This window comes from Nyctibius grandis, chromosome 23 (assembly GCF_013368605.1).
Source record: "Nyctibius grandis isolate bNycGra1 chromosome 23, bNycGra1.pri, whole genome shotgun sequence".
In the NCBI taxonomy this organism is placed as follows: Eukaryota; Metazoa; Chordata; class Aves; order Nyctibiiformes; family Nyctibiidae; genus Nyctibius; species Nyctibius grandis.
The window spans coordinates 2,932-13,861 of NC_090680.1; the positions used below are offsets into that span (position 1 = coordinate 2,932).

Genomic DNA, 10,930 nt, shown 5'->3' on the forward strand with positions numbered 1-10,930 from the left:
GATCTCCGTTTTAGTTCTCGGGAGCTATTTTTTTAATTTTCTCCTTTTCTTAGTCACGGTCGCTTTTAAAAAAGTGTCTCCGAGGCTGCGTTTTAGCTCGCCGCCGCTGCTTTTGCCGAGGGAGCGGTGCTTAAAGGGGTCGCGGGCGGGACGTGGTCGGTGTCCCCTGGGCAACCACGCATGCGCAGTGGGCGGCTCTTTGCCGCCCTGGGTGCCGGGAGTGGGCGTGGCCGTGCCCCTGCGGGGGCGGAGCAAAGGCGTGGTCTCCAGTGGAACCCCGCCCCGAGGGGGCGGGACGGGGGAGGCGTGGCCTCCAGCAGAACCCCGCCCTGGGGGGTGGGATGAAGCGTGGTCTCTTGCAGAACCCCGCCCCGAGGGGTGGGATGTGGGCGGGGTCCCCTGGGGAGCCGCGCATGCGCAGTGGGGTGGGTCCGCCACAGTTCTGGCGGCGCCAGGTGCTGCCGCCCTGTGGTCTAATCTTGGTACTGCAGCCGCCGCTTTTTTACCTTTTTTTTTTTTTTTTTTTTTCCCCTCCGTTTTATTTTTTCGGGGGCGATTTTTTTAATTTTCTCATTCTTTTCTTAATCATGTTGGTTTTAAAATTTTCTGTCTGTTTTTATCCCGTTTGCTGCCTTTATTTCTTCCCTTTTGTTTTAATAGTTTGTCTTTCCTCGGCGCTGTCGCTTTTTAAGTGTTCTTTCCGTACCCGCTTTTATCCTGCACCCTGTCCTTATTTTTTTTTAACCGCGTCTTGTCCGTCCTCGGTGCCGTCGCTTTTAAAAAAGTGTCTCCGAGGCTGCGTTTTAGTTCGCCGCCGCTGTTTTTGCCGAGGGAGCGGTGCTTAAACGGGACGCGGGCGGGACATGGTCGGTGTCCCCCTGGGCAACCGCGCCTGCGCAGTGGGCGGCTCCTTGCCGCCCTCGGTGCCGGGAGTGGGCGTGGCCCGCCGTGCCCCTGCGAGGGCGGAGCAGAGGCGTGGTCTCCAGTGGAACCCCGCCCCGAGGGGAGGGACTGGGCGTGGTCTCATGCAAAACCCCGCCCCGAGGGGGCGGGAAGGGGGAGGCGTGGTCTCCCACGAAGCCCCACCCTGGGGGGGCGGGACGGGGCGTGGTTTCCTGCGTGACCCCGCCCCGACGGGCAGGATATGGGCGGGGGGTCCCCTGGGGAGCCGCGCATGCGCAGTGGAGGGGCGCCCTGGCGGCGCCTTGTGCTGCCGCCCTGTGGCCAAATTTCGGTACTGCAGCCGCCGCTTTTTTAGTTGGGTCTTTTTTTTTTTTCTTCTTCTCAGTTTTAGTTTTCGGGGGCGAGTTTTTTTTAATTTTCTCCTTCTTTTCTTAATCACGGTTGCTTTTAAAATTTTCTCTCTACTTTTATCCCACTTGCTGCCTTTATTTCTTCCCTTTTGTTTTAATAATTTGTCTTTCCTCGGGGCCGTCGCTTTTTAAATGTTCTTTCCGTGCCCGCTTTTATCCTGCACCCTGTCCTTATTTTTTTCTCCGCGTCTTGTCCGTCCTCGGTGCCGTCGCTTTTAAAAAAGTGTCTCCGAGGCTGCGTTTTAGTTCGCCGCCGCTGTTTTTGCCGAGGGAGCGGTGCTTAAACGGGGCGCGGAGGGGGGGGGCGGCGGCGGCGCCGGTGTCCCCTGGGCAACCGCGCCTGCGCAGTGGCCGGCTCTTTGCCGCCCTCGGTGCCGGGAGTGGGCGTGGCCGTGCCCCTGCGGGGGCGGAGCAGAGGCGTGGTCTCCAGTGGGACTCCGCCCCGAGGGGAGGGACTGGGCGTGGTCTTCTGCGGAACCCCGCCCCGAGGGGGCGGGACGGGGGAGGCGTGGCCTCATGCGGAGCCCCGCCCTGGGGGGCGGGACGGGGTGTGATTTCCTGCGCGACTCCGCCCCGACGGGCAGGACATGGGCGGGGTCCTCTGGGGAGCCGCGCATGCGCAGTGGACGGGCGCCCTGGCGGCGCCTTCTGCTGCCGCCCTGTGGTCAAATTTCGGTACTGCAGCCGCCGCTTTTTTACTTTTTTTTTTTTTTTTTCCTCCGTTTTTTTTTTTTTTTTTCTCCGCAGGTCCCGGCGCGGCGGGGGCGGGGCGGGTCCCGGCGCGGTTCCCGGCGGGGCGGCGGCTACCGGAGCGGAGGCTCCCGGGGCGGCGCGGCGCCGGTCCCGGCGGCAGGTCCCGGCGCGGCACGCAGGTCCCGGCGCAGCTTCCCGGAGCGGCACGCCGGTCCCGGCGCAGCTTCCCAGAGCGGCGGGGGCGGCTCCCGGGGCGGCGCGGTGCCGGTCCCTGCGGCAGGTCCCGGCTTGGCGCGGCGGCGTTTCCCGCGCGGCTCCCGGCGGGGGGGGGGCCCGCGGCGGGGGCGGGTCGCGGCGCCGCGCGGGGTGGGGCGGGGGGGGGCGCGTCCTGGCGCGGCTTCCGGCAAAGCCGCGGCTTCCGGCGCGGCTTCTGACGCGACTTCCGTCGCGGTTTCTGGCGCGGCTCCCGGCGCGGCGCGGAGCCGGTCCCGGTCCGGGCGGCAGGTCCCGGCGCGGCGCGGCGGCAGCTCCCGATGCGGCGCGGCGCCGGTCCCGGCGGTAGGTCCCGGCGTGGCGCGGCTGCGGCTGCCGGGGCGGCGCGGCGCCGGTCCCGGCGCAGCTTCCCGGAGCGGCGGGGGCGGCTCCCGGCGTGGCGCGGCTGCGGCTGCCGGGGCGGCGCGGCGCCGGTCCCGGCGCAGCTTCCCGGAGCGGCGGGGGCGGCTCCCGGGGCGGCGCGGTGCCTGTCCCGGCGGCAGGTCCCGGCTCGGCGCGGCGGCGGTTCCCGTGCGGCTTCCGGTGGGGTGGGGGGGGGCGGGTCGCGGCGCCGAGCGGGTCCTGGTGCCCGCACGGGGTGGTGGGGGGGAAGGGGCCCCGGCTGCTGCCGCCGGGGGGGGTCCGTGGGGGCGGGCGGGTCCGCGCTCCCGGGTCGGCTGGGCCCGGCTCCCCGCGGGGGATTTTTAGGCCTCGGGGCGGTTCGGGGGGCGGGCGCGGCGGTGCAGGAGATGGCGGAGAAGTAAAGCCTGTGAGAGCGGTAATAAAGCGCCGGCCGGGCTGCGATGGTGCCGCCCCGCAGGGGCACGGGGCCGGGACCTGCGCGGTTCCCGAGCGCTCCCCAAAACTGCCCGTGGGGCCCTGGGGGCGCAGGGCTGCGGGGTGGCTGCAGCCCCCCCAGCCCTCGGCGTTGCACGTGGGGGCTGCAGGGGGGTTCAGAAAGCAGGCGGGGTGAGCTGCTTTGGGGCCCCAATAACGGAGGCCAGGTGTTGTGTTCCTGGGGCTCGAGAGCAGGCTCGGCAGCTGTGTTTTTGGGCTCCGCAGCGGGCGCTCCGTGAGCTGGTTCGGGGGCCAAAAGCAGAAGGCAGATGGGCCGTTTGTGCGGGGGAGCGCGAGGGCGTCGGGGTGCCGCGTGGGAAAGCGGCGGGTGGGCAGGGTGCATGGACGTTGCCCGGAGGCGGGGGTCCGGTCACGTCGGAGCCCGAAGTTCGGGGAGGCCGGCACGCAGCGGGCCGGCCGAGCTGAATGTCCGAGGTGGTCTCCGGGGGCCAGGGTGCTTTTCAGACCCTGTGCGCCCTCTTTGAGTCTCGCTCTTCTTTGCGCTCCGCTTTAGAACGGATATTAACTAAACCATAATGCAAACTAATCCATATTTATATGACGTACAGCTATGAGGTTTTATAGGAAAAGTGCCGATGTGACAGCGATTGCTTTCGGACCTTGCCGCAGCCGGGCTGAAGGAGAAGGAGCCGAAGCGAAGCGGGGCTTCAGTGCGGAGCTGGAGCTTCGATTAGCCGGAACCGGAGGGAGCAGGAGCCGGAATGAGACGGGGGGGAGTCCGCCGTCCGGAGTGTGCGTTAGCCAGAGGCCAAGTTAGCCACAGCTGCGACGAGCGGGATCGTCTCTTGGCCGGAGTGTCCGTCGGCCGGACCGTGCTCCTGGCACGGCTGAAGAGTGGCTGGGCGCAGGCAGGGCGGTCCCCAGCGAGGAGCTGCGAGCAGCGGGGAGGTGAGTTGTCCTCTTGCCAGCGAGGAGCCCAGCCTCTTCCCTCGGGGACTGAATCCGCATCTCCGTCTGCGCGGAGGTTCTCTCACGGTCCCCTTCCCGAGGGCAGAAGCGAGGCAGGGCTCCCCCGGCTGTGCCAGGGCAGCCCCGCTGCGAGGGGGCTCGGGCGAGGCGGCGGCGTCTCCCCGGTACCTGGCAAAGGGGAGAGAACCCGTCCGGTGGGAGCTCCTGGCGCGCAGCCTGGCCCGGCACGGCCCCTCTGACAGAATCCTTCGCCATTGGCCGGGTGTGACAAACACGTTCACTTTCTGCCTCCTTTTTGTAGGAGGGGGAGGGTTTTATTATTGTTTTTTCCGCACAGAAGCGGTTTCCAAGGACAGGCGGATAGGAGACAGCCTGCCTCTCCGCGTGAGGAAGGCTCCCTCCTAGTGTGATCCTCTGCAGATTCGGTCACCCGCGTGCACGGCAGGGTCTGCGTGCCTAACCAAAAGCACAGTACGGCCATGTCGCGTGGGTGTGTGTGAGGCTGTGTATCTGGGAAGCCTCGTGTTGTAAGAGCTGTATGACACCAATCTGTTCTCTTAGGTGCATAAGAGTCAAGTGACCGGAGCCAGAGAGGAGGAAGGGAGGCAGAGAGAAAGACGCATCCGAACTGTCGTATTCTCCCAGCAGCTCCAAGGGCGGAAGCCGTGGTGAGTCCTGGACCCTTAGGGCTGTGTCGCCCCTCTTCTGCGTCACGGTCCTTCCCTGCCCCACCTTCTCTTTCTCTCACAGCTGTAATTTTTTTCGCTTCCCTGCATCTCTTCCTCTCTCGTTCTCCAAGTCCCTCTCTTTCTCTGTTGTTCTGCCTCTCTGCTTTCTTTTTCTCTGTACCTTTCAGTACAGAGGTACTTCTGTCCTGTTCCCTGTCCCTCTTTTTTTCATCCTCTGTCCTGCAGCCCATCACTGTTTTTGTCTTTCTCCATCTATCTGTCTGTCTTCTTGTCCCTGTCCTGCAGCCCATCACTGTTTTTGTCTTTCTCCATCTATCTGTCTGTCTTCTTGTCCCATTTTTTTTTAATTCCTCCCCATCTGCCCTTTAGCCCTTCACAGTTACCCCCCCACCCCCTGTCTGGCTCCATGTCCCTATTTCTAATTTCCTCTGTCTCTGCCCTGTATTCTAGATACACTTTTCTTTCTTGTATTATCTTATTCCACATTCCTGTCTCTATGTTTTAATTTCTTCCTTCTCTGTCCCATAGCCTGTTTTTGTCTTTATTGTTCTCTGTCTGGCTCCCTGGCCCTATTCTTTAATTCCTCTGTCTCTCCCCTTCAGCTCACTGAGGTTTTTTGGTATTTCTCAGTCTCTCTCTGTCCACCTCACTGCCCCCATTTTTAATTTCTCCATCTCTGCCCTGTGGCCCATAAGAAATCTTTGCTTTTCTCCATCTCTCTCAGTCCGGTTCCCTCTCCCTCCCTCCTCTCTGGCCTGTAGCCCATTGCTGTTTCTTTTCCCCTCTGCCCCTCTCTCTGTCTCGGTAGCTCCCTTTCCCTGTTTTTTAATCCCTTCCTGTCTGCCCTGCAGGGAGGGGGGAGGAGGTGCTCCAGGCACCAGAGCAGAGATTCCCCTGCAGCCCTGGTGATGCAGGTTGTCCCCCTGCAGCCCGTGGAGGTCCACGGTGGAGCAGACGTGCACCTGCAGCCCACGGAGGACCCCTCGTTGGAGTAGGTGGGTGTGCCTGAAGGAAGCCGTGACCCCGTGGAGAGCCCGCGCTGGAGCAGGCTCCTGTCAGCAGCTGTGGCTCTGTGGAGAGGAGCCCATGCTGGAGCAGGTGTTACGGCAGGACCTGTGGCCCCGTGGGAGGGACCCTATGCTGGAGCAGAAGAAGAGCGTGAGGAGGAATGAGTGGCAGAGACAATGTGTGATGAACTGACCGCACCCCCCGATCCCCGTCCCCCTGCGTTGGTCAAGGGTAGGATGTAGAGAAGCTGGGAGTCAAGATGAGCCCAAGAAAAAAAAAGAGAGGGGTGGGAGGAAGGTGTTTTTTAGATTTGTTCTTATTTCTTGTTACCCTACTCTGATTTTGATTGACAATAAATTAAATTAATTTCCCCAAGTAGAGTGTGTTTTCCCCTGACAGAAGTTGGTGAGTGATCTCTTTGTCCTTATCTTGACCCACAAGCTTTTTTGTTGTATTTTCTCCATGTCTTGTTGAGGAGGGCGAGCAATAGAGCGCCTCGGTGGGCACCCGGCGGCGGATGTTCGTATTTTGGAGCCTGGCTCTCGGCTCGTCTTTTTCTTGGACATAGTGTGAAACATTTGGACATTTGGGTAGGTAAACAAGCCCGGAGCCCATCGTTGTTCGGGCTGTGAAAGGGCTGACATGGGACGATTGCAGCCAGGAATAGCTTTCAGGGCTGCCACCTTTGTCGTGGGAGCAATCTGCGGACGTTCGCCTTTTTGGAACCGGGTTCCCGTCTCGTTTTTTTGTTGGACAGAGAGTGAAACGTTTGGACATTTGGGCGTTCAGGTCTCCCTCCCTTCTGGTGTTCAGGTCTACCTTTCCTCCACATGGCGTGCAGGTCTACTGCGTGCAGTCTATCTCTTTTCTAATTTTTTTTACATTTTTTTGGCTTTAGTTTTTTGGCTTTAGTTTCTTGGCTTTTGTTACTTTTACATTTACTCTTTATTTTTTACTTCTGCTTTTTTAACATCTGTTGCTTTTACAATTACTTTTATTTTTTTATTGCTTAGTTGCCACTGCTTAGTTGCTGCTTATTAGTTTTTCTTTTTTTGCTTTTTCTTTACTTTTTCTTTTACTGGTCTACCTCTTCCAGGTGTACCTCTTCTGACTGGTTTGCCGCCTTCTGGCGTGCAGGTCTACGTTCATTTCTGGTGTGCAGGTCTTTTTTACTGTTACCTTTTTACTAAAGAAGTCTAAACGCACAGCATTTTAATTTTTTCATAGTGTCCTGGTTTTGTGCAGATAAAATTTATAGAATCTCTTTTCTGTTCCATTTTGTTTCAGTTTGTGGCCAGCTGTGGGACAGGGATCAAGGCCATTAGCAGTTAAATCCAGGGCAGGTGCCCCAGCCTGGCCCACAGGTGTGTTCTATAACATTAAGCTCAGGTTCACTATAAAAGGGCAACTTGCTGGGGAGGGGTGGGCCTCTTTGTGCTCTGCTCCATTCCTTCTTTCTACTTCTTCTCAACAATGGCTATCTCCAGAGGAACTTGCCATCGCTCTGTGGGTTAAGTATAGTTTTGTGTGTTTTGTATTAGCATTGATATCAGTTTTAAATTGTAACCCATGAGTCTCCCTCCATTTCCTGAATCCCTTTCTCAGTCTGGGAAGGGCAATCAGGTGATAGAACAGCTGCTTACTGTTCAGGGTGGTGGTCGGTGCCCCGGGTATATGAGCCGCAGCCTCTCATCAGGGAGCTCATTTTTCTCCTGAGCTTTGATGGTGTTAGTGCTCAACTGCTCCTTCAGTCAATTTTAGCCTTTGAGCTGGTCAAGCTATTTGGGCAGATGTATTTTAACATTGAGAGAAGCAGCAGTGTGTCTTTGAGGTAAGAGGTTCAGGTGCAGGAGAGGTTAATTTTCTGCTTTTATTTGTTAAACTTTGTTTTTTTAGTTAAACTTTTTTTTTTTAATTAAGCTTTTTTTTTTAGTTAAACTTTTTTTTTAGTTAAACTTTTTTTTTTATTTAAACTTTTTTTTTATTTAAACTTTTTTTTAATTTAAACTCTTTTTATTTAAACTTTGTTTTAGTTTAAATTTTTACTTTAGTTTACAATTACTTTTAATTTTTTTTTATTATTATTTTTTTTTTAGTTTTATTCTTTTTCTACCTTATAGCGTTCAGGTCTCCCTCCCTTCTGGCATGCAGGTCTACCTTTTTTTATGGCATGCAGGTCTCACTCCCTTGTGGAGTGCAAGTCTACTGTGTACAGTCTATCTCTTTTCTAATTTTTTTTTTTCATTTTTTTTTTAGTTTTAGTTTTTTAGCTTTTTAGGTTTAGATTTCTAGGTTTAGTTTTTTAATTTTTATTACTTTTACTCTTTTACTTTTTTAACTTTTGTTACTTTTATATTACTTTTACATATTTATTAGTTGTAGCTTATTAGTTGTAGTTTTTCTTTTTTCCTTTTTCTTTACTTTTAGTGGTCTAGCTCTTCTAGGTCTGCCTCTTCAGACTGGTCTGCCGTACTTTCTGCTGTGCAGGTCTGCCTTCCTTGTGGTGTGCAGGTCTACCGCATGCAGTCTACCTCTTTTAAAATTTTTTTTAAATTTTTTTTTAATTTTAGGTTTTTAGGTTTTTTTAACTTTTGTTTCCTTTACATTTACTCTTTATGTTTTACTTTTACTTTTTTAATTTCTGTTACTTTTACAATTACTTTTTATTTTGTGGTTTATTAGTTGTGGTTTATTAGTTGTGGTTTATTAGTTGTGGTTTATTAGTTGTGGTTTATTAGTTGTGGTTTATTAGTTGTGGTTTATTAGTTGTGGTTTATTAGTTGTGGTTTATTAGTTGTGGTTTATTAGTTGTGGTTTATTAGTTATTCTTTTTTTTGCTTTACTTTTAAGGTTTACCTCTTCCAGGTCTGCCTTCGTTTTTGGCGTGCAGGTCTCACTCCCTTGTGGCGTGGAGGTATACTGTGTGCAGTCTACCTCTTTTCTAATTTTTTTACTTTTTTTTAGTTTTTTTAGTTTTTACGGTTTTTTTAGGTCTCTGGTTTTTTAGGTCTCCCTTTTTTAGTTCTCGTTTTACCTTTTTATGGTTTTTTAACTTTTTTCTTTTACATTTACTCTTTATTTTTTACTTTAGTTTTTAGTTATATTTTTAGCTCTTGTTAATATTACATTCACTTTTACTTTTTTTACTTTTACTTTTTTAACTTTTGATACTTTTACTATTACTTTTAGTTTTAGTTTATTAGTTTTAGGTTATTAGTTTATTAGTTTTACCTTTTTACTTGGTTTACCTTTTTACTTGGTTTACCTTTTTACTTGGTTTACCTTTTTACTTGGTTTACCTTTTTACTTGGTTTACCTTTTTACTTGGTTTACCTTTTTACTTGGTTTACCTTTTTACTTGGTTTACCTTTCCCTTTCCTTTCTACTTTTGCTTTTTTAACTTTTGCTTTTCCTTTTTTTTTTATTTTAAAAATAAAAAAGCAAATTATATAAAAGCAGTGAATCCTCTGCTCTTCAAGTAAAGCACAGCTGTTTGCGGGCTGATGGTCTTCCACAAGTATTATATGTTCTTTTAAGGTAAAAAAGGTTCAGCATACATCCTTTTTACTAGAATTGTCAGAAATTAATACTTGTAGGCCTACTCGTGCTTAGCTACTCATTAAGCTCTGACTGACGATTGGTTCAGTCGTAGGTTGGGATTGTACAAGGGAGCTCTGAGAACAATATTCACGGATTGCGAAAGCCCACCTGTGTTTATCAGATAGATTTATATTTATTATTCTATTTTTAATTCTTTTTCACCTCTATTGATTCTTATCTGCTTAATTCATGAGAACTTCTACGACCATTTATGCAACAATTTCTACAACAACTTTTGTGTTAGGAACGTGTTGAAAACGGCGTCCACAAGTCTCGATGCTGATGTTAAGCGTTCAGACCGCTCGGGCTTTTAAAGGATGCGTTGTATTTCGAGCTGACCTGTTTACCTAGAGTCCTCCTTTAGCTCATCTGCTCTCCTGGCTCTTATCCTGACTGCGTTCCTCTACTTTCTTCTGTGCTGCTGTTTGAAAGTGCCAGAGTCTAATTTGGGAGTTCTGTTTTTCAGCTGCGTTGTCGTAAGCGTGTCGTGAGGCTCGGCGGCTACCCCCGGCGCAGGTTTTCTCGCAGGTCGTTGAGCGTTTGCGAGGGTGAGGGGCCAGCGCTGTGTGTTGGAGGCTCGTGGCTGTGGGTGCAGCGGGTGCCCCTCAGGGGTGGCAGCGAGGGGTGTCAGGTGGGGGGGGGGGGGTCCGGGGCCAAGAGGGGCTGGGGGTGTCAGTGGCCCTGGGGAGCCTGTCCCGGTGTGGGAACGGAGGGGGAACGTGGCGGAGTGAGAGCCGCGGCACCGTCCTCTGGCACGGTGCCCCTGTGCCGTGGGGCAGCTGCCGGGGCAGACAGGATCTGGGATGGGGAGGGGTGGCCACCCTCTCTTTATTTTTCTAGCAGAGCTCCCCTTTTTTGGGGAGGGGGCGTGTACACACGTAAATGGTGTTGCTAAAGTAAGGAGGTGGTGGTTAGGGCCGTTTCCCTCCTTTAGTGCCTTTTCTTGGGGTGTATAAAAAGTGGGGAGGGGTCTGGGTGGTGATGACATCATTTGGGGCACCTGAACGTCACCGATGCGGGGACAAGGACGCAGTGGAGCAGCAGGTAAGTGGGGCACGGGCCCCAAAGAAGGAGGTGTCAAAGCGTAAAACTGCGGGACAACTGGTGGCAGAGGTGAGGGGGCGGCGCCGCCGCGCGTCGGCAGCGCGGTACTGCAGCTCGGGGGGGCGCCCGGCCGTGCTTGGTGCCGCGGCTGTCGCTTTTTACATTTTCTTTCTCCATCTCCGTTTTAGTTTTCGGGGTCTATTTTTTAATTTTCTCCTTTTATTAATCACGGTTGCTTTTAAAACTGTCTCTCCGCGGCTGCGTTTTAGTTCGCCGCTGCTTTTTTTGCCGAGGGAGCTGTCGGGGGCGGGTCCCGGCGCGGCGCCTGCACGGTGGCATAAGAGCTGCAGCGAGCGGCGCGGCCGGTCGCGTTTCGTTCCGGTCCGCGCGCGTGGGCGCCGGCGCCGCGCCGGTACAGGTGAGGGGCCGTGGGCACGGCGGGTCTCGGAGGGGGGATCCCCCGGTCGGGGCTCTTGCGGGCGGGTCCGAGCTCTGCGGTCCTGGGGCGGGGGGGGGGTGCGGAAGCGGCCCCGGGCCGAACGCTGCCCCGGGCTCGCCGGGGGG

The 10,930-nt window shown here is 54.2% G+C and overlaps 1 long non-coding RNA gene across 1 annotated transcript; it reads left to right on the forward strand.

Moving 5' to 3' along the window:
• Positions 1–4,298: 4,298 nt before the first annotated feature.
• On the forward strand, positions 4,299–6,097 carry LOC137673012 (uncharacterized). Its single transcript, XR_011049683.1, has 3 exons — positions 4,299–4,496; positions 4,587–4,693; positions 5,566–6,097. It is a non-coding gene; the product is annotated as an uncharacterized lncRNA (long non-coding RNA).
• The last annotated feature ends 4,833 nt before the right edge of the window (positions 6,098–10,930 follow it).